General features: G+C 43.3%; 1 long non-coding RNA gene across 1 annotated transcript; it reads right to left on the minus strand.

Annotated features, from left to right (window-relative positions):
- Positions 1–298: 298 nt before the first annotated feature.
- Positions 299–22,428, minus strand: LOC125284551. Its single transcript, XR_007191894.1, has 3 exons — positions 22,386–22,428; positions 22,104–22,266; positions 299–318 (listed from the first exon to the last, which is right to left on the minus strand). It is a non-coding gene; the product is annotated as an uncharacterized LOC125284551 (long non-coding RNA).
- Positions 22,429–22,968: the final 540 nt, after the last annotated feature.

Genomic DNA, 22,968 nt, shown 5'->3' on the forward strand with positions numbered 1-22,968 from the left:
TTTGGAATGCCACAGAAAACGATGGTGTGTCTCCATTTACAAGGGCAAGCGTTTGTAGGCGTCTGTGTGTGTGTGTGCGTGTGTGTGTGTGTGTGCAAAGCTTGTTGCAGATGTACCATCAATTCAGTGCGTTGTTGGCGATTCAGAGGTTTTCTGACTCATCTGTGTCGTGCAGCTTTGCGGGGCCGGTCGATGCTGGGGAGTCGAGGCGCCATTACGAGCGAGCCAGCCACACCTGACAGGTGTCTTCGCTCTGGTCCTCTCTCCTCCGCTCGCCTCGGATCCAAGCCCGAATGTGCTCCCCACACCCCGCACTGCCTGCAGACGGAGAGCGAAACATCCCATTAACAATGAACACGCAGCATGGCCTTCCAGGGGAGCTGCAAACTCATGATGAGGAGCCACATCGCCCCATTGCTTTGAAGACAGCTGTGAGGTGTGTGTGTGCATGTGTGTGTCTATTGAGGGTATTACACCAGAGGCTAAAGCCACCAACAGTTAGAATCAGGGAAGGACAGCACAGGATAATAAAACATGTGCATCCTTTCTTCTGCAATGGAGCACCTGAAGCCATTGTTCTGAGGTACAAAGAGTTCGTCCTTGCTCAAATGGGGGCCACTTTGAGGCTAAACATTTGTTATAAGGCACTATTATGAAGCCTAAACCTAAAGGTGACATTTTCTTTCTACACCACCTACACAAATCCTAACAGTTGTTTTTTTAGCAGTCATTCCTTAGCATCCTGAATACCTGATTAGTGCTTGGAAATGTTTTTTTTTAACCTTTTTGGATGTGTTTTCATTGGCTGTTAAATCACTTATTCCCAACCGAGGTTCGGTGAAAAAGCTAGCAAGAAAAAAAAACCTCCCCATCACAGGATTTTGTCAGACTGTTTCGACAGATTGGTAGAATACAAAATGCAGTGGGGGCTCTGATGTGGCGATAAAGCACTTGCCTTTGATCGTACTTCACCATTTTTTCTCCCCTTGCACATGTGCACGTCAAATCCAATTACATCACCTCTAGAGAGGTTCCACTGCATCCAGGAAGCTAGTCTGCACCACGACAGTTTGTTTTAAAAGTGACTGCTCCTGCAGCTCAGGTCGTAATTCTTCTGAAATTAAAAACCCTATGTGCACGTGTGCTTTCATAAATGACAGCAAATGGAGCGCAAGAATTTTTTCCATTTAATCTCGAACAGCAAAGATGTCTCTGATAGCCTAAACGAGGCACTATAGAAACGTGACTTTTGACGCTTCTTGGAGTGGCTTACTACATGTTGTCAACACTTAAAAGAGAATTTTGAGATGGCGACAATGCTGACGGCTCCCTATTCAGAGGCATTAACTCCGTGCCATGTGTCGAACAAACGGAGGCCATTCTGCAGACCTTAATGACAAGGCTGCCGCGCTCCTCTTGTCTCCCCCTCGCTCTTTTCAAATTGCTCTCTAAATGAAGTACAGCTGTGTGGACCAGGTGCTGCCATCCTTTTTCAGACCCAACCAGGAAATTATGAAAATTCCTAAATTCCTCAAACGTGGCGAACATCGCCTCCTCTGGTCTAACTGAAAGCGAATTCAGACCCTGGTTGGATGGTCAAAATATGGCCTGCACTAGTAAGCTAGATATTAACAAATACAACTTACCGGTATTATTAGGCTATTCGACATAGCAATATATAGCCTATATAAATATATATATATTTTAAACTGGGGTTGCCACGTAATCAATGAAAATGCGATTTTGAAATGTTCTTTCCTATGACATTATATATTGTAAGTAAGATTATGTGATTTCTGTAGGCTACTTATTGTCTGTAGGTATTTAGAGCTAAAATGTTTTGTGTTGTTAATATTATTCTAATTTATTTTAAATATATCACCACAACCATTAGTGATGTTTGACTAAATGACTTGATGCACATTTTTAGTACTGACCACCCCCATATAGTGATGATCACATGCTGTCTGAGGATTGGCCATAATGTGCAGTGAGCAGCTGGAAGGCTTGCATACGGTAATGATTGCAGCACGGCACCCTGGTGGCTATGGCATTAGCCTGCCATATCCCACGACTCCACTTTGACCAAAGCTCCAAACTGCTTATCAGGTACAAAATGGAAAAAAAGGTGCTTTGGTCTCCCTCGACTCATCCCCTCGTTTGTGTGCTCAGCTGTTTTGACTGAGGAGAGGAGCAAAGCCTTTCTAACACGCGAGATGTGCAGCTGTCAACGTCTCCATTAACTTCTGTATCCGCAAAGCACAAAGCACTCCTCACCTCAGCCTTACAGTCCCAGCTGCACCATCACCACAGGCAAATCCCAACCAGCCCAGGACCAGGCTCCAACCAGATGCCAACAGGCCATGATGGTTGGTGGGTCTGCAGTCCTCACGTGTAAAAGGTATGCACAACAGAATGTTATAATAATGCTTAATTATCATGAACATCATGAGGCAAAGCCATCACGTTTTCTTTAATTCAGTATGAGTGACATGTTTGTGATAGGCTATATCTTATTGAACAAGATTGAATAAATAATTGTAAAAGACTGTGCTATTTTCCTATGACAGGTGGGCTTATTGGCAGGATGAAATGCTATTCAAAACTATATCTGACCATCATGTGCAAATATGTTGCGTTGCATGCAAGCAAAGTAGGTTTGTAACTTCCTGGCATCATGCAGTTGCATACCATTTCTGCACTGAACCTGTAAATGTACAGTATGTGGTAACAAAAGGGATGTCGGTAAGTACGCAGGGTTATGCAGAGTTTTCTTCTATTGCATCAACAAATATTTCACCAAATACAGATTTTCTGAAAAGGATGAGCAATACCTAGTTGGCAAAATAAAAATGTCAGAAAAAAGCTTGGCTGCAAAGAACAATGGAAAATCACTTCTGCACCCTGTGGCACAACTTCTGTCATTTTGTGAATAAATTTAGGTATCCAAAGTAAAAAACAAGTAGTTGTGCCATTCCTCTAAAATACCATGTCAAACAGACTGTTCTCAGTAGACCCCCTACGGCTTCCATCAACAGAACAACATCTTGCTTCTGGTTTACTTCTTATGAGTTCATATGAAGCTTTGGCATTTGGCTCTCCCTTTAAACATACCATGCCAACTTTAGAGGACCCAGGTGCATGGCAGAGTTATCAACTCTACTAACAGCCGTGCTTATTGGGATCACAGAGCACGTTGTTGGTAGCTTTTAAGTCCCGTGTGCAGCCGAGACTGACCTGAATTGGAGGCAAGCAACCCCCTGCTGATATCAGCTAACCTCTGATGGGCAGTCTTATTCGTCTTCTTGGCCGTCTCTCTGCCTCCAACACACACAAAAAAATCTCTTTGAAATGCAGAGTTCCATGAAGAATTGAGAAGCAGGACAAAAATCAAAGGATTCTGATATGAAATAAGAAGGGAAAAAAAAACGTCAGTGCTCCAAACATGGATGAGAAAAGAAATATATGTGAGATATCTGCCAGTGTGAAACAAGAAAAGCATCTTCTTTTCAACTCTCTGTCCTACATGTCATGGCAGCTTCAGAGAAACACAGAAAGCCTTTGTTTATCGCATATTGATTTTCAGCCCCACAACATATTGTGTTGCTCTGTGAGCTATGCACAAAGCTTTCATCTCACACATTCAGTGGTCAGCTGTGTATGGTGAGAAAACATGTACATTCATCCCTGAGCACCCACACTAGGCCTATGACTCCCAGATCAAAGCGATATGATGGCGTAGAGACCCAGTCAGTCTCTTGCCGTTCATGATGTTTGTCTTCCATGTCAGAAACTGATATCCTCTCCTCCACGCCAGAGAGGGACGGACAATGGCAACAGTCCTTGCGAGATGAATAAAAGAGGGGGGAATATTTTAATGTGGCCCTGACAAAGCGTGGTGGTGGCAGCTGATGACTATTATGTCCAGGTGGCCAGGGTGATGGTGGGGCGCGATGAGAGCCACACAGCTGCTGGGATTCTTCGCATGTCAATTAGAGGGGGAGAGAGAGGGAGAGAGTATTTGTATTTACAGCAGACAAGGGCGCATAGAGCACTGTGGCCGTGATGAGTAATGAGAACAAAAAGTAAAATGATTTTACAAATATACGAATGCCACATAGCCGACATGCCACAGATTTCGCGGACACAAGGAACGCACGCTATCCTTTTTAAACACATCAGTGTGGACTCAATAGGAACGCATGCTATCCTTTTTAAACACATCAGTGTGGGCTCAATAGGAGCCCGCACACATGGTTCTGTGTGAGACGACTGCTGCGTTAGGTTGAGGGAGAGACAAAAAATGACTGTGACAACCATAGTCCTCCCATGCTGTTCTCCCCTACACCAAAGCAATTTCCATGGTTTAATAATATGTCTGAAATGAGGGCTGGTGATAATGGGACTTTAGGCTGAGCGCAAAGGAGGTGTGATCTAAACCGCTTGTAATTCATGACAGTGAATGTTAATTAGATAGCCATTCTCATCACTGACCATTATTGAAATGGCTAACTTTCTTCTGCCGATGAATATTCAGCAGCAGAGGTCAAAGTTGAAGTGTGGTGAGGGGCTAGCAGGTGACTCGCTATGTTGACTTTTTCTTTATTTTATTATTATTTTTTATGAACCATGCATGGGGGTGAGGGGTCAAAGGAGACTACCTTCGTTTTCATGTTCCATGTCTCACAACCCAAGCTGTGGATGTCTGCACGTGAGCTGCTTCTTGCAGTCGGCCATGACAGGTCGGTGTGTAATTGGCTCACCTAGGTGATTCGGTATCCCTGTGACTGGCATGTTCCTCTGTAAAGTTTGACACCAGAAGCAGAAGAGCTGGAGGGTAACCTTGTAACAGAACTGAATAGGAGCACAGAAACTCTAACTGCTCCAGACCGAGTTCACCTCACAACAGCTGAGGCCATTTTTTTTCTTTTTCTGTTTTCCTTCGACAGAATTATTTATCTCCCCTCCACCTGAATTGTTCGATGACCTTGCGCATTAATTACGCTCATATGCCGAAAGAAACGCCAGAGCGCTCGGAGTCAGACATGGTGAGTTGCTGAGCTTAGATGTATATGTCCTGAGCCAGCCCCTGCTGAGGGCTTAAAGTTCCCATATGGCAGAGTTGGACTTGTCTTCCTCCTGGCTTGAGTCTTTGAGAGGAACCACGTTGTTCCTCAGAACCATCCTCGTTCAGCACACAGATGGTTATTATGGAGCTGCACATAAATTGATTATGTTGGAAATTAACTGTTGCTGTCAAAGGCAGCCGCCAACCTGTCCCTGTGTGTCCCTCTGCCCGCTGATGCATAGGATCCAGCTGATGAGCCAGATGTTGTGCCGAGCGTCTCATTTTAAGGTCAGCACAAACGTGGGATGAGGCCCTCTCTCACACTTTGTTTTTCCTCTAGCCTTTGCATTTTGGTGCATCGTTCAAAAAGGATGTGTTAACTTACATCGGAAATAGTGGCTAAAATGAGTTCGAAAAGTATAGTGTGGTATTCAAAAATGGCATTAGAAACATCTCTATTTGGGGAAATGCATACACCAATGTAGCATAAGATTATGCATAATCTAATTTTCTTTATACCAGCTACATCGCAGCTTTTAATGGCGATCTCAGATGCAGTATTTATTTTAGTTTTGTGGTAATTGAAATATGTCTTTATAATATGCATGGCAACAATCAAAACTGGAGAACCTCTGTGCCAAAAGTCTTTGGGAACGCGTCCCTGGACGATCATCCATTCCAACAGCACATTTCAGGCGTGTGTTCAAGAGTGTGTGGACATTCCATGTTCTTCCACTGGGACCCATTCACCTACCTGCAGAGTCAGCAGAAACTAGTTTGTGTGGATGTTTGTACATTTCATCTCCAAGAGCTGACCTTAATTACTGTCCCATTCCTAACTGTTTCTTTATGCATGGCATGGCACTAAGTGTTGCCAGTATGTTAGCCAAGCAGGGCAGACAGACCCCAGTGATTCCTAGACTAAATTCCCATTTGGAGTCTTGGCATCTGTGTAGAAGCTCGGAAAGGTTTTTGGGAGACCATCAACAGCATCCGTAAATTTGATATTCCAACACTGCAATGTTCATTACATTCCATTATTACCTTATTTTACCTTAGCCGTGATACATTTAGCTTTTGTTTTTGATGCGTTTAATATGCTCTCTGTGCTGATGCCAAATATTTTGATTTTGAAAATGGTGCATTGGTGGCATTACTGTATGCCAAATAAGCAGAGCTCATACAGTTTGGTTTATAAAAAGTTAAAGTTTGTAATATCTGTAGACAAATGACGGAACAGCTTTTACAGAAGTATCAGACTTGCACCTATGGTTATACCAAATAGGAGCCTGTAAAGAAGTAACGGAATGAAAGCCTGTCTATCTCTCAGAAAAGACTGGTGTGGTGTTGCATTGCACAGCCAGGACTGATGAACCAATACCCAGAAAAAGGAAGGAAGGAATAGTTCTGTGTCAGACCAAAAGATGACTAAAGATTTAATTGATTCCTCAGTATAAAGTGTGTGCTCCATTATTTTTTATGTTATCAGACATTACACATTGTGTACTTAATACCACTCAGTTTATTCACTAATTATCCCTCACAGATGATGTAATCATTTACTTTTTCCATTGTTAGTCCAGAACACTGCTTGTTCCGTGATGTCCTCCTCGTTCTCTCCTCAGCCTGCCTCAACAGCATGTGCCCCCCCATCTCCAAGTGGCGTCTTGGCCTGGAGCTGGCGCCTGAGCGTGGCAAGCGCTCGTTCATTAATATGAATGATATCAGGTGCTAAAGAGTGGGCCTCGGTGAGCCGATGCTGTCCATGACACATCCTCTGCTCATCTCTCAGGCCCTCTCACACCCCAGATGTATGCGATGCTGGTGCCGCTGCCACTCAATCGGCAGGCTCCCAGGCGAGCAGCAGGCAGCCAGGCTCCTCCACGGACGCCAGGGAGCTCTGATGGAGCTGGAGTGTGGGGATATGTCTGGGGATGATGTGTGGTGTGTCCACTCACTGTGCTGACTGTGCCACTGAGCACAGGTGGTCCGTTCTAACTATGGAGCCTGTTTACGATACAAAAACTTTTATTTTACATTTGGTTAATTGCATATTGGCTGGGCAGCTTGTCAGGCTGGTAAGATGACATTTCTAGGTTGCCGTTGCTAGCTAACCAGTAGTAGTAGTATCACAATTTTGCAGTTGACGCAAAGGTAATATTTTCGTCATAACAAATGCTATAAAAACATGATTACTGAATGCAAATGCATATTGCAAGTCTCTGATTCAGTCGTGAGTTTCCATGGGTAGATATAGTTGGTATGATGACAGCTATACTACTCAGAAAGGTGACATGGTGTGGGTAGGAATGACTACTCCATAAACAACATGATCAGAAAGACAGGTTTTCTGCTTTTTTTTTTAAACCCACATCCGTTCAGTCTTGCCTCCAGAGAGGTGTCAAATAAAGAAACCTCATGGTTCTGTTTCCACTGTATGGTGACAGAGCTCATTTTACATGATTAGAGAGTACATTTGCAGTGTAGAGGACAAGACATTGCATATTTATTTTGTTGCTTTAAAGCAGCATGTAAGGAGTTTTGGTCAAAAACTAGAAATTACACTACTGAAAGTGCATGCAAAATTAATGACAACAGCAAAATCTAAAATCTACTACAGTGCAGTTGGCACTGATATAGCCTAAGTCTTTTTTGCTTTGAAGAAATTTTTGCAGGGTCTTACAGATTTGTGTTAGGGTTGCAATAACTCTTTAATGAAATAGTTGAATACCTTTTAAACATTTTTGCAGGGTGGTCTGATTCAGTCCACAGAGCTGCATAGAACTTCAGCGGCTAACATGGCTACATATAATTAAATGAAATAAATCTGAAGATGATACCAGCCTGTAAAAACATGTTTCAGAACCCAGTGAATTGTAGCATACTGTCTCTTTAAATATCAAAACCACCGCAATAAATCATGTTAAGTCTCAGATCACTTGTGTCTGACTTTCAAAAAGTTTCTAGGTGTTCTTCCGACTGAACTTTCTTTTGCTGGCTTTATAAACTGTGTTTGAAGTAGTCTGCAAAGTTTTGTAAAATTGCGTAATTACAGTAATTTACACCATGTTCCCTCTTAAGCCTCCCCAGACAACACAGGATTGTATTGTTACATTAAAGGGCTGCCGTCTTTTTAAAAATAACTTATGTAAATGGAGTAAAGCTTTAAACATTTCTGAGCATAAGTACAGGATACTTTTCCTACCCTGTGCTCACATGGGACTATTCAACCTCATAAAATTGCTTTGGAAATTAAACATATTAGAGAAAAATGTGCTTATCTTTTTTTTACAATACGCTCCTGCGGAATATCTCAGGCTATCCAGATGAATAAAAACACAAGTGAAAAAAATAATGTTGAGATTTTGGAGCAATGTGCTCCCATTGTTTCCCCAGTCAGATTAGAAGTGAGAGGGGGGCTTCTCATGATTTATACTCCCCAGTAAAAAGGCACAAGTCTCACTCCCAGTCTATCAGGACGGAACACCTTGGCTGATAGGAGCTCAGAGGTAGAAAAACAGCAAAATGAAATTTTCCGTGCTTAAATGGTTGAGGGGGGTGGAAAAAAGAGGGATATTCTCCAATCACTGCTCTGCCGGTTTTCTCTTTGTTCTGGGGGACTGTTCGCCATTCTGCACGATTAACAATATTATCTGTACCTGCCCGAGTGAGCCGGCAGTCTTTGGCCCATTGTGTTCCCGTCAGGGGTGACTGCTCAGGGCCCGGCGTGACACTGATGTTCGCCCGTCAGGTGCCACGGGGGTGGCTTATTCCAGGTGGGGCGCCGTGGCATTTTGGCCACCTCATCAGCGGGGGGGTAGGTGTGGGGGGAGGACACCCGCAGCAGGCAGGAGCCGGTTCCTCCACCGGCATCTGCCCAAATGAGGGGTGTGGGGGTGTGTGTGTGGGGTGGGGGAGTAGGTAGGGAGAGGGGAGGGTGGGCAGCCCTGAGGGAACACCTCGCGTGCCCCCGTGCACACGGCTCCATCTGGCTCCGTAGCTCTAAGAGCGCGAGTGCTGGCACCGACGAGCCGTCCCTGTGCAAGAGAAACTCGTTAGCTCCACACAGACGCCGTCGCATTTCTGCCCTCCCGCTCCTCCGCGGCCCGTTTCATTTCGGTTTCTCTTTTGTGTCTGTTTCGAGACAGCACAAGTCATGATGATGCTTTCATTTTTTTTTTGCACGTTAGCTTTGTCTGAAACGTTCGAGGGCCTTACCTCTCTAAATGTCACAGTGGGAAGCTAGTGCGAGCTATGGCTAAATATCTCTTGCCTCCTCTCACTACTTGTGTTGACCTGCAAGATCTCTGGACTTTACGAACGCTCTTTGATTTCATCAGGAAGTCATTGTCCAGGTGCTGGGGCTCTCTTTCTCTCTCCTCTCCCCCCACCCGACATTCTCTGCACCCTAAGCCCTCCCACTATTTGGAATAATTGACTCAGCTGCAGTCTTTGTGATATAATAACCAGTTTACTCTGCAGAATGACATTTCACAAGCTCCACTCTGGCATAAAGCTAATTGTTCTGAGAGAGAGAGAGAGAGAGAGAGAGAGAGAGAGAGAGAGAGAGAGAGTGGTGTGAGTGTGTGCGTGCGTGCATTTCAGTGTGTCTGAGTGTGTGTGTGTGTGTGGCTAATGATAAGGGACGCAGGCTCGCTGCAGGGCTGTGTGCGTGCGGTAGAAAGTGACATTTATCTTCTCGCCACGCCACACTCGCTCCCACCTCTCTCCGCACAAAGGGAATGGGGTTCTCAGCCACACTGTATTTTTATTACTTTTCAATAACGACAATGTTCCCTCTTGCTGCTCCCTCCGAGCACAGGCATCCACCCTGCAGAGCAAAGATAGGCTGTGTAATTTATGGCAAGGGCTTTCATTTGCCTCTGTTCTGAGTGTGTGTGTGTGTGTGTGTGTTTGGGGGGACGGGGGGGGGGGGTTGGGGTCTTTTTTCTTTTGCAAACTTTTATTTTTTCTCCTTTCTCCTCATTTTGTTTTGTTTGTCTGTTTGTGTGTTTTCTTGGAGCCAGTACTGTGACTTTGTGTTTATTTATTTTTTTAATCACTGTTTACTGCTCGGATTGAGCCAGGGGCAGAGCGTATATCAAAGAGCAGAGCATACAAGAGAGCGCCACATCAGGCCAGTGGAACAAACACAATTTGAAACGGAGACAATGATAAACATGCTATTGAGGGGTGAGCTCTTAATGTACACACCCATACAATGGAGAGATGGATTCACATATGTAAGCTCTAAGCAACTGTCACACATCTTTTGCAGGACATGCTCTCAATAACAAAGCATATGAAGAGCACTAACAGCCTTACAACTGACAATCTGATTTTCAGAAACCATTCAGAAACAAAGACCATAACAAAGCATTACATTTGCATTGATATTACTTATTCATATTACTGTGAAAGGCATCAACCTACAGTAGTAATCATACTATATTATAATGTATATATATATATATATATATAACCATTATTCACGAAAACCTATTGACTTACAAAGAAACCATTTAAGGATTTTACTGTTGTTGGGGGGCATTTGATACACTTGACTTCTATATAGATCCAAAACACAATAAAGAATGCCTGCTTTCACACATTGCTTGAGGGCATACAATGAAAATCATCCTTCCAGTCTCGTGATGCTGAAACATATGATGTATGTACAAAACATCAGTCGGACTATCTGAGTTATAATGCATGGGAGGCAATGGTTGATTGTGAATAAACCACAGTTACAAACATGGTTAGTTAATATATGTTGATATGTCCCCTTGCATGCTGTGGTAGGGTGCCTGGGTAGTTTGTTTGTCATTAACAAGTTTGCCAACATTTAGCAGAATTCATTTCATTCACAAACAAAAACAGTTTAACATTAAACTGCTGAGCAGATACTTGAGACGTGATCCATGTAAACCTGTGCTAGCGGGTCATTAGTTCTGCCTGCTGTTCAAAATGTAGCCCAAGATTTTATTTTTAAATCTAAACTAATAATATAATGATAAAAACAGTACATTGTTCTAAATCTACCATGAAAGAGTGAGTTGTGACCATTAAACTACCATCTGATGCAATCCAGAGTTCCAATAGACCAGCTCTGATATCAGACATTAGACAGCCAAATATGAAAATATCCACACAGGCTGTAAAGCAGCAACTTTGTTATGATGTAACCACACCTATCCACTTTATTCGTAAAACCCTTCCATCTTCTGTCCATTCTGTTCACATTAGAGCTTAGTGCAGTCTCAGCAGGCTAACTAGAATATTCTTAAACGTTGACAATTCTGCACTCAATATGGATATTCTATATAATATATGACTGACAAAACTTTACTTTTACATGGCTTAGCATGTGTCAGGTACTGTCTACCATCACATTAAAATCAATACAATGCAGCTTCGGCCGGAAATAGAAAAACGGATTTCTGAATAGTGAAGTGTCATGGCGACGCCCATTGTTGGCTCACAAATATTGTGGATAAATACCCAGAAATTACTTGTTGGTGCTTCAAAAATGAAATTGGATACAACCTACTCAACAAATAATCAGAAACAGAAAGAGGCCACTGTGCAAAGAGAACACAGACACACACAACCATCACGCTTAATTACACCAATCATATCTACACAAACGTCACATGCAGCACACACACAATGCATGATGGTCATCGGTCATCCCTGACATCTCTCTCTCTCTCTATCTCTCTCTCTCACCTGGTTTTTATCCATCTCCCCATCTCTAAAGAGCGAGCCAGAACTGTTTTTTTTTTTATCTGAAGAGGGGGAGTGCAACACCTGCACATGTGCAGGCCGACAGCTGTGTGCGGGGAGGTGGCACCCCTGAGCTGGCTCACGGATCGGGCCGAGTGGGAGGTGTGAACAGGAAGGCGCGCACACACACACACACACACACACACACACACACACACCCACGCCTCAGCCATTGCTCTACCACAAAAAGATAGTTGCTGTCCAGACCACCAGGGGTCTCACAGCCCTCCATCATAGTGCTGCCCCCCACACCCCAAACACAAAGGCAGTGGCCACCTGTCATGATGCTTCTGCTGTTGATAACCAGCTGAATAATGATTTGTCTTTCATGGGCCAGCGAGACCAGCCGGTTACAATCTGGACCAGTACCAAGCTGTAGTTTTTGGTTTTGACAAGATTCACCATTCCACTATTCAAGAGGGCAACAATTATTTTGTTTGCTGACTAGGCCATTACTATTGATTTTCAATACAGGTGACTCGATTAGAGGATCTGTGAAGTAGCACAGAGCATAAAAGATAGAAATCAGCAATACAGTAGTTCTAGGCACTCTATATGGAACAGCAATATTAATTTCCTCCAATTTCAATTGTATAAACACAAAGAATAACAATTAAAAGCTTCAACTAACAGCTAGGTCACTTAACAATGGTATTATCGACATAAACAAGTCTTCATAGGGCTGTTGCACCATCATTCTGTCCACCCCCAAAGCAAGGTCTAAGATGTTAATGACCAGATCATTACATTTAGAATCTATAGCTCCCTCATGAAGTCTCTGTGCTGGCGGTACGGTGCAAGTCATGCGACAGCCAGAGTTCTGAGCTCTGTCCTCCTCCATGCCTGGCTGCCAAAGCTTTCAGGGGCTGCGGAAATCTGCTCGGCAGATGGGTGCCTCGCTTTTACATCTCACTTGAGGGACGGGGAGGCAATGCAATCTGCGATCCACAATGCACCATCAGCGCGTGAGCGAGCGAGCGAGCAGGCAAGCGTGCGCAGGAGCAGAGTGGAGCGGGGAATCGATGCAAGGGCAGGGCCCAGGTTCTTAACAATCCCACTGTACTCCTGCCTCCCTCCCTGCCCAGCCCTTCAAAAAGCTCCAGCATGTTTTATTTATCCAGTGGGAGGGTGTGTGGGGGGGTGGGGGGTTGGAATGGGGGGAGAACACAGGACCTCAACACACAGAGTAGTCCTTCTGTTTCCTGAAAAAAAAAAAAAAAAAAAAAAAAAAATCTGCAGTTATCAAGAGCGAGGGGAGGGACAGTTGGGACTTGCACATGTCGTTTGAAAAGAACTACAAATCCCAGCAGGCCGGGTGGTGGAAATGAACCAGCTGTCAGTGGTTTGTAGATCTTCTCCCATCATCTTGATTATGAAATCAGAGTATAATGAGGACCAAAGAGCAGGCGTGAAGCTTTTCTCTTTCTCCTCATTCTTTCTTTTGTTTAGAGAGAGGTTATTTTTCTCCCATTGCCTCTGAGCTGTGCTCCACGTCTGCCACTGTTTGGGCACAGTACTGTCCCTGTTCTCTCGTACAGAAAAAAAGGACTCTGCATGCCCTGCCCTTCGAAAGTGCAGCTCTAGCTCCCGCCTTTTGTTTTATTTAATTTTGCACATAGCCAGCACGCCTCCCACCACCAACTGTCTCTATCAAAAATGCAAAGATCAAGGCAATTACCACATTGTATGGAGGCTAGTTCAGTTCCTATAAGTTTTGTCTTCAAAACTCTTTGACGCAACTTTCAACAAAGTTGAAAGCACAATTCTCTACTGTTGATTCAAAAGTAATTTGCTCCATACAAACAACACTGACCTTAATTTCATTACAAACTCTGTGGTATTTTTATGATATGATTAGGATAGATTCTGTGTAATTCCATTGTACATGACATGAACATCAATCTGGACAATTCATCGTCATGTTGAAATCAGGCCTTTTGTGCCTTTTCTACTTGAGGGAATGAATAACATGTCCAAACAATAAGTGACAAATTATGTTAATGATTATAGTAAAATGGGCTTGGTTTAATTGCTGTAAATACAGTATATAGCGATGAATAACACCAACCGACCAGCTCAATTTTTTTCTTTCTTAAAAGTGTTTTTTAGCCCTTCAATTTAACATGAGTACATTAAAGGCAAAAAAAACATTAAGAAAAGAAAGCATACAATCTTAACAGTCTTAAAATGTGAGTAAGACTGCGGTCGCAATAATAGAGCGAGTGGGTGGTGTGGGGTAATACTACACGCATGGGTGCAGTTTGCCAACACTGCTCTTGGGTTTGGCATCTTCTTCATAAAGAAGACTCCCATTCCAAATAATATTATCTGGCAGAGAACATCAAAAGCTCCAGAGCCACTCGAGGGTACAGGTGGGGATTTGAGTCCAAGTCAAAGAGGAGAGAAATAGTGTACAATCTGAGTCTCGATGCAGTATGATACACTGTTCTGTGAACAGTTGGCTATCTATCTTTTTACAAAAACAAGCAAATTGTGCACAAAGCAAAAATTTATTTTTGTAAAATTTACCTTGAAAATGTTAAGAGATAAGACTTGACCATTAGAGGAACATTGGAACACTGGTGTCACAAGCTGGGTCCCTGTCCAATTCATATTTTTGAGCACATTTATGACAATTTGGATTAAAGAAAGATTAATCTGCATGAATGAAGTGCATTTCTATCCACTGTTTTGCAAATTAAAAATTGACATATTGAGTTGTAGACAGCTGATGGTTAAAAATTTGATGTTGTAAAGGGCCACCACGTAGGGCAAATATGAAATCGCAACAGCGATTTGATGCGAATACTGTAAACCAATTTCCATCAACCTTGGTCACATTATCTTCTATGCAAAGCCAAAGTTAATCCACCCTCCTTGAATAATTTCTTATTTGAAGACTTTATGGAAATTTTTAAGCGTTTGCACTCAGGATTTTGACATTTGAATGGTCAAAATTCACATTAAAAATTGTATGGAAACCCAGCTATAGTCATATCCTACCTGTGGGTTTACAAGCCATTCTCAAGAGGACATTGGTCCAGAAAACAACATGTAGAATGACATTACCAGTGCTTTTTCAGTGCAACTCATTTGATTGGTATGTTAAACTTTACTTTAAAAGGAATAAATTATTCATAATGTCATAGCTCCCCCTTCAGATAGCATGTAGACCTCCCCTTGTCTAAGAATGGAGTCTCTGGCCGAGTGAATATTGACATGAGGCGCAAGACTCTCAAAATGAGCTCAAAGTGGAGAATTCTTGCGAAACATAGTTTTCCTGTCTGGAACAGACAAGAAATGTAAATAGCTGACAATGTTAATGTGGAACCAGAAGAGAGGAGTGCATGTAACCTGGCATTCACTCAAATCCTGCACCTGCACCTTTATAAAACGAGCTCTCCCGTGTGCTTTTCCCTCGGTTTCCCTCTGACTCCTCTCTCTCTCTTTCTCACACACTCTTTATCTCACTCTCTCCCTTTCCCTCACTCTATCTATTCAGCAGAATCACTCTCTGGCTCTGGGCAACTTTTTTTAGGTGTGTGTGTGTGTGTGTGTGTGTGTGTGTGTGTGTGTGTGTGTGTGCGCGCATGCTTTTTTTTTCTTTCCCAGAGATGAGCCGAGCATGTGTGTTAATTGTACCCACCCCTGGGGAAGGAGAACAATGTGGTGGACCTGTTAGGGAACGCCTTGCCAAGTTCAGCGGATGACACAGCGAGGAGCTGCAGACACCTGGCCTGCCTGAAGGGCAAGCGGAAGACGTCCTCCTCTGCTCTCGCGCTCGCTCTCTCTCTCCCATGCTCGCTTGGAGAAAACAGCTGCTGCTCAAGCTTCGCACAGCCTTCCTACCATAACGGCTCAACCTAGGCCATCAATCACCACGCCACTCCAGAGAGAGAGAAAGAGAGAAAGAGAGAAAGAGAGAGAGAGAGAGAGAGAGAGAGAGAGAGGAGAGAAAAAGTGAAAGAGAAGTGAGAGGAAAGGAGAAGAAATCTGTGGATATATCTTTCCTTGTTAAAAAGTGAAAATGACTAGCCCTAGAATATTTGCGAAGCCTAAAATGTATCTGCAAATGCAGAAATAAACTTGGCAATGCACAGAAATGAGCTGAATCCATCTATTTAACATGACCATACTGTAGGGAAGGCTAGGTCTGAGGGGCTCAACAGGGCTCAACAGCTCTTTTATGGACTTTTAGCTGTGTATTGATCGAGCTTCACTGGTCGTCATGCGCCCTGGTATTGGTTGTCATGACACCCTGCGCACCTGATCTACAGCAGGTGTGACACTGGCTATGAGTCACTATGAGGAAGACAACATTTGAACTGAGAGCACTCCTCCATCCAGCTGGTTTATTAGCTCCTGGCCTTCACTTAATAAGCACTATGAAGCATCTGTAGTTGTTACATTTAGCAGGGGCATATTCAAATGCACAGACAGTTTGCATGGACAAACATTTTCTTTGAGTAGTACTGTCTTAAAGATGGCAGATTTACTGGTATGCTATTAAGACTACCACTTCACCATGCTGTTACTGAAGAAATAGGGCGTTCATGGGTTTGGAGAACAGTTCTGCATTCAACGATTGGCAAGCAGCTGATGAGAAACAGGTGAAAGTTCTCTCAAGCCGCAAAACTCTCAAGCTTGAGCCTGGAAAGTACACTTGGCCCCCGTGCAGAGTGTGTGAGGGAGAAAGGGCAGGTGGTAAAAGTTGGGGGGCTTTCATATTCATGTGTGGCACGTTGAATAATGGAGAGGAGCTGGTGGAGTGCTTGTGGGCAGAACCGGTGACATACGGGCACAAGCACGTACGCACACACACACACACACACACACACACACACACACACACACACACACACACAACTTGGTCAGCACAGATGAGTTGTGGGAAAACAAGCAGCTGCAGGAGGAAGAATGGACCATAAGGCCCGACCGCTTGCCAAATTTCATCATCTATTATGGATTGCCTGAGATGCGCACTCTGCAGCGACCGGGGGCATGTTTCTGAATCACATGCAATCACAAATCTGCGCACTGCCACGGTTGCTAAGACATTAGCACACAGCCCCTTTCGAAGGAAAGTGAATGAGAGTGAATCATATTTTTAGCCTGCACATCTTATGTTAAAATAAGCACAGAGAATGTTTACATATAGTTGATTAAAGCTGAGCCTGAACTTTGCGGGTCTATCAATTCCCTCAATTAAATTGGAATGTTGGAATAAATTCATTATTATGAGGCAGGGTACAGCTTAATTAACTCCAGTTCTAATAAAATGTGTGTTCGCAATAAGCTTCCCAATAGTGGAATGAATATGCAAATATAAAGCTTTAAATCCTTTATGTACTCATCATAGCCTCATTCAGTGCTGAATAAAACCAATAATTAAGACTATTTACAATTTATAATATATATATATATATATATAGGCGCGCCATGCTTGGATAATCAAGAACTTGAGGATGGGATTTATGGTGGCGTTACAAAATTGTTGATCAGTCAGTACATCATGATGCTCTGCAGAGCCAGAGAGAAAGCCCTCTCAATTCTTGCCTTTACGTGCAATCAATTTTCTGTGTAAAAAATGAGTTTTTCCAAGCGACATATAAACAACTCCACATCGAAAGGTGTTGCTGGGCCTTCTTGGCTCGCTGCAGCGGAGGAAGGTTCTCCGATCTTTTCAGACGGAGCACTTTGGCTGGCACCATTACCACACAGCAGTCAATTGCCTTGTAAATTACAGGGCCGGCGTAATAAAAACTGATTTGTATATCACCAGGAGTGGAGAGTGTGTCTGTCTTGTAAATTTAATTAAACAGCAGGTGCAAAATCAGGTCATATGGCTTTGATGTGCCCCATGTGAGAATGACAAGCAGACAAAGATTCTAATACAGGGAGCATTTACATATTTTTGCATTCAGGGCTTGTACGAAGGAACAGCTATCACCTTGTAGCGTATTACATTTCCCCAAAATCAAACAGGATTCAAATGAGCTGTCACCTTCAATTTTAATAGATCTGTGCTAAAATAAACATTTAAGCTCTTCAATGGAAAAAAAACTGCCTCTGCTAGTCTAATGTTGCATAAACACACCTATTACCAAACAGCTAATACAGACTTTGAGCTAATTACAACCTCGCAACACGCCTTGTCTGCGGCTCAGCACAGAGAAATCCATTCTTAGAATGCATTCTCTCGCACGGCAGTAATTACGCAGCCCCTGTTAGGCTGAGTTCAGTAACAGGCGTTCACTATTTTTTTTCTTCCTGCTCCTATTTATACCGGCACTTAATGAAAAATTCCTCAGAGGCGTGTGGTTCAGCGAAGCTAAAAATCATCCTCTTATGGGACAATATGACCTGTGACTTCTCTCACAGGCTGAGCGCCATAGGGTCCCAATGATTTGATTTGACTTGCGAATGTGTCAGCGGCTGACCTGATGGTGACACCTCTCCCTTGTTTTGTTTTTTTCCCCCTCCGTCTTCTCGAGGAGGTGGTTGATAATTACCACCTAGGAGGTGCCATCTGTACCGCCCTTTCACGGCCTGTTAACTTGCCTCTCAAAAAGTTTGCCTGTGACAGGGGCCACACATGTGAGGATGAACACACCCGTTTTTTTTCCTTTTTCACGAGAGCACCTCTAAACATCCTGCTTGTACTCTCCTTCCCTATCTCTCTCTCTCTCATTAACATTCTCAATAATAAAAAGCCATACATACATAATTCTATGAATGACCAGCAAAGCCGTAGTAACAAATGATACCTGACAAATAATGGTTGCAGGTTAAAGGTAGGTGAATACTGGCCCTGAACAAGGAAGATAAACACTTATAATGTCCTTGGACAGGAACACTGAATGGTTCAAAGAGTGCCAGGCACACTACAGAAGGGGCTCTGCAACACTGTCAGGCACAGATGGAGGGGATCAAGTCAGAGCTGGCCATCGGCACAGCGAGCTCCTGCAACGCATTGTCTGGGGCCTCCCAAGGCACCTGTGTGTGTGTGTGTTTTTTTCCTCCCCTGCTTTCCACCAAAAGGCCTTATCAACAAGCTGCCGGATATCTCCTGGCCTGACAGTTTCATTGTGAAAGCTTCACTGTTGAAACTCTCGTGTCAAGCGGGTGTGAGTTTTTAATGAGAACTGCCAACCAAAATACACAGACAACAACAACGCGGCTGAGAAGAAGGTGTAGGGGTGTGTGTGTGTGTGTGTGTGTGTGTGTGTGTGTGTGTGTGTGTGTGTGTGTGTGTGTGTGTGTGTGCACGTGGAGGGCAGGAACAGGTGCATAGCTGGGAGCAGTGGATGAGCTAATATCCAAGGGGAGAACATATCTGTGGTAAAGATCTCCTCTGATTGCTGCCACCTCCAATCACAGAAATGAAACAACACCAAACAGGAGAAAGTAGTGAAGAGATGAGTGACAGCAGTGGCACGCCGGCTGTTGCGGTGGTGGCGATGTGGGAGTTATATAAAATAAATCCCATGTGTGTGTCTGAGTCGCAGAAAAATAGATCATCTCGAAAGCATTTTCTCATACTTTACAGCTGTTCTAACGTGGTTATCATCTTGCACATCCACATTGCTTGGTAACAGCCAGCGTGAGGATATTAAGTTGTGATGCTCCGCTGCACTAAAAGACCGTGTGTGTGTGTGGCAAAGGTTCATCACAATGCACGGCTAGAAGCAGAATCATTTTCCGAACAATAATAGGAGCATTAACACTGAGTGGCACATGAAAAAAATGTGCATTTTGATGAGAATTGCAGTGAATTTATGTTATGTGTAAGAAATGCATGATTCATCTTTTAGAATGCTTGTGTGTCTACACTGCATTGTTATATTTTTATTTATTTATATCCAAACAATGGATTATTATTTTTTGCATTATATGTATTCAAAAGGTTTTGATGTGTTTAATGTCCTGCCTAAATGCTAGCTCTGCTTCTACATTGACGATACTTGAAAGGTGACAAAGAATGTGGAGAACAAGATGTTGACATCTGGTTTGCTGAAGTTGTTATAGCAATTTTCAGTTTTGTATTTGTTAGAAATTCCATGTCAGAAGGCTGCACTAGAAATTGGCTCTCTCCCTGCGGCAAGGACCAACTCCCCCCTGGCCACAGCCCTGTGTCCAGGTGAAAGTCTTCAGGCATGCAAGCTGTAGTGTAGTCCCAGCTGAGTTGACTTGATTGACGGTTCCTTTATGACATAGCTTCACCATGGTGTGCTTCACGTCAAGTGTCAGTTGAAGCACAGGCAGGCCTCCAGTGAAACGAGACAGGTGTTGCACAAGGGTTAGCAGGTTCATTGACGAGAACCTTGGTCTCAACACGCAAACGTTTCGTCTTAGCACGCAAACGTTTCATTTGTGTTGCGTCAGTAACACAGGTCAGTGCCGGGGCCCATGTCTCCCGTCACATCGCCAAGGAGGGAGCGACAGAAGGTCTTGAAGGCATCATGAAAGGCAAGCTGATAAATGAGGCCAACATGGCTTGCAGGCCCATCTGCCCTGTTATTCTCTCCCTCCCTCTCTCCCTCTCTCCCTCTCTCTCACACAGACGGGGCTATTTCTGTGAGGACCGGCAGAGGTGGAGTGGTCAGGGTGAGTCGCGCGGACCAACAGCGGGAGCGCCCTAGAGTCATTTGACACCACCAGGTCCTGAAGGTGTATGACCCTCGAAGGGCCCACAAGCAGAAGCCGACTCCCCCGGCCACCAGTCATTAACCTTCTACTCCTGCCGAGCGGGCCCAGAAGAGGCTGTTGCGTTCTGCTAGCATTGCATGGGAGTAACAGATAACATCAACCTTCAGCGCTTCATCACAGCCACTGTTACTCCTCAGCTGACCTCACTACAGAGAGCGTCTCACATCCCGTGTTTGAGCTCAAGATGAAAACTAATTCATTTACGTAATATCCCACTAGAGAAGTGGCACCATTGTTTTTCAGCCTAGTAATAAACCATGACAAGCTCCCTAATTGTATGTAAGAATGTATGGACTCATAACTAGAGTAGAATGACTTGCTCGTCGTAACTTATTTTTCATGGTAGGCTTTATTCTATTTTCCGGTGTGCTGTGCCTGCTACAAAGCACTCTAGCGCCCTCTCCTGGCACATTGATGCAAATGGTTAGGGGGAAAGGAAAACAAAGAAATGGACCTCGGGGGAGGTTGGTCTAGATCCTGTCAATATGATTTATGATATTATCAGAACTGATCACCAGTATCTGCAATACTTAACTGAATACATCAAATAATCTTCAACTACCACTGTTGGGTTCAAGTATATTATATTATGTATCTCCTACATGGCATTAAAGATTATTGTATTAGTCTATTGACATGCATGAAGCCAATGTTCACAATTACCAACATCTTTAATATACAGCAATACTCCTGCACAAGTGTGTTGGGGGCCTAATCACTAGACAAAAACAACCTGATGAAATCATTGATTGGCATTGATTTCCTGTGCAGAGCTCATCTACTTTCTGGTACATAAAACAGAAGAGATGGAGAGAAGAGGTGACACAAAATGAAGACATTAGGGGAATAATCAGCTGAAGGTGATGATAATAATATTAGTCCTCTTTCCTAGCACATAAGTAATCTGCTCTTAATTACCAATGCTCTCTCTCCCTCCACACACACTTCATATTTCCCATCAGCAGTGATGGACAAAAATAGACTCTCATTACTGCTTAATCGTATTAACCCCACTCAGTACACATTAGGCTTGATTAAGACTAGCCTGTGAGCTCAAAAGAGTGCCTCGGAATATGGAATGACAGTTTCACCCTTGATGGGAGCTACACATCATGCATCATGTTATTATGTTGTGAAATTCAGCCTATATTTCAGCCTACTATAGTGGCTATAATGTTTTAATGATTAATTAGGAGGCAGTGAGGCAATAATTTGTTGTTTTTTTTCCCCCTTTACTATTTTACCGCTTGTTACAAGCAAGCTTGGCTATTTGTATGTAATTACTGATTTTTTTTCATTGGAATTGTGGTATACATATAGTTTTTGCATGTAAATACCGGATTTAGTCTCAAGCTCAGATTTGTGTTTTGTATTTTTCTGGTTTAAGCTATCAATTTGTGGGTAGAAACTTGAAAAAAAAAAAAAAAAAAGAAGAAAAGAAAAAAAATATTGCACATTTACTGTTTGGAAGCCTCTTCCCTCCTCAGAGAATGACATTCAGGACATGCAAACATAAAATAGACTCAAAGAACAGGCTTACCTGACTCCGACCTGAGTTCTGAGGCTCCCATGTCCAGTATCTCATTCTCAGCAGCATCACTGACTATGACATCACTTGTCAGGTGGCGAAAGTTCCTCATGAAGGATGGCAGTGCCAGTAGGCTACCCTCCTTGCTGTTGGGCCCTACTGTGCCGCTGATGGTCTGTGGATGAACAGCTCTGACAGTAAAACAACTTCCTTCAAAAATACTGTAAAGTAGCCTAATCAACAAGTTCACTCCACTGAAACAAATGCTAGAGTTGTTTAGTTCTTGAGTCTTACCTTCGGAGTTGTATAGCCTAGGCTACAAAAGATCCAGGACACACAGACACTAGTGAGATGAAGGGATATTGGATTGAGCCCTAAATACTAAGAGATAGAAAGATATGATCCTTAAGTAGGCTAACCTAGGTTAGCCTGGGTAGGCCTATCTGATTTCTAGACCTAGACACATGAAAGCAGCCATTCTAAACAGGCCCAGTGGGGTAAATAACCTAAGCTATAGCTTCACTAAACTCAAATTACTTTTTTACGTTTTTAAAATTAGATTTTATCCAGTAAGAAACGAGCTAAAGCAAGATGAGTCAAGCACTTTAGCCCTCCACCTACCTGAAAAGCAGCAGGGTCAAAGGGAAATCAATCTAGCGATAATGCGATAACGGTAACCTACTCTCAATAAACTAGTCTGTGAAAATTATTTTGATGTGGAACGTGATGTAGACTGATCAGGTTAAACCATTCAGTCTATCTATGGGTTTAACACATAGACTGTATCAATTAGATTAGACACAAACTAACTTGGCGCGACATAGCCTACTGTATGGATAGGCTACCCATAATAATGCGCTCCAATCAGAAAATATGG

Source organism: Alosa alosa, chromosome 19, assembly GCF_017589495.1.
Source record: "Alosa alosa isolate M-15738 ecotype Scorff River chromosome 19, AALO_Geno_1.1, whole genome shotgun sequence".
Taxonomy (NCBI): Eukaryota; Metazoa; Chordata; class Actinopteri; order Clupeiformes; family Clupeidae; genus Alosa; species Alosa alosa.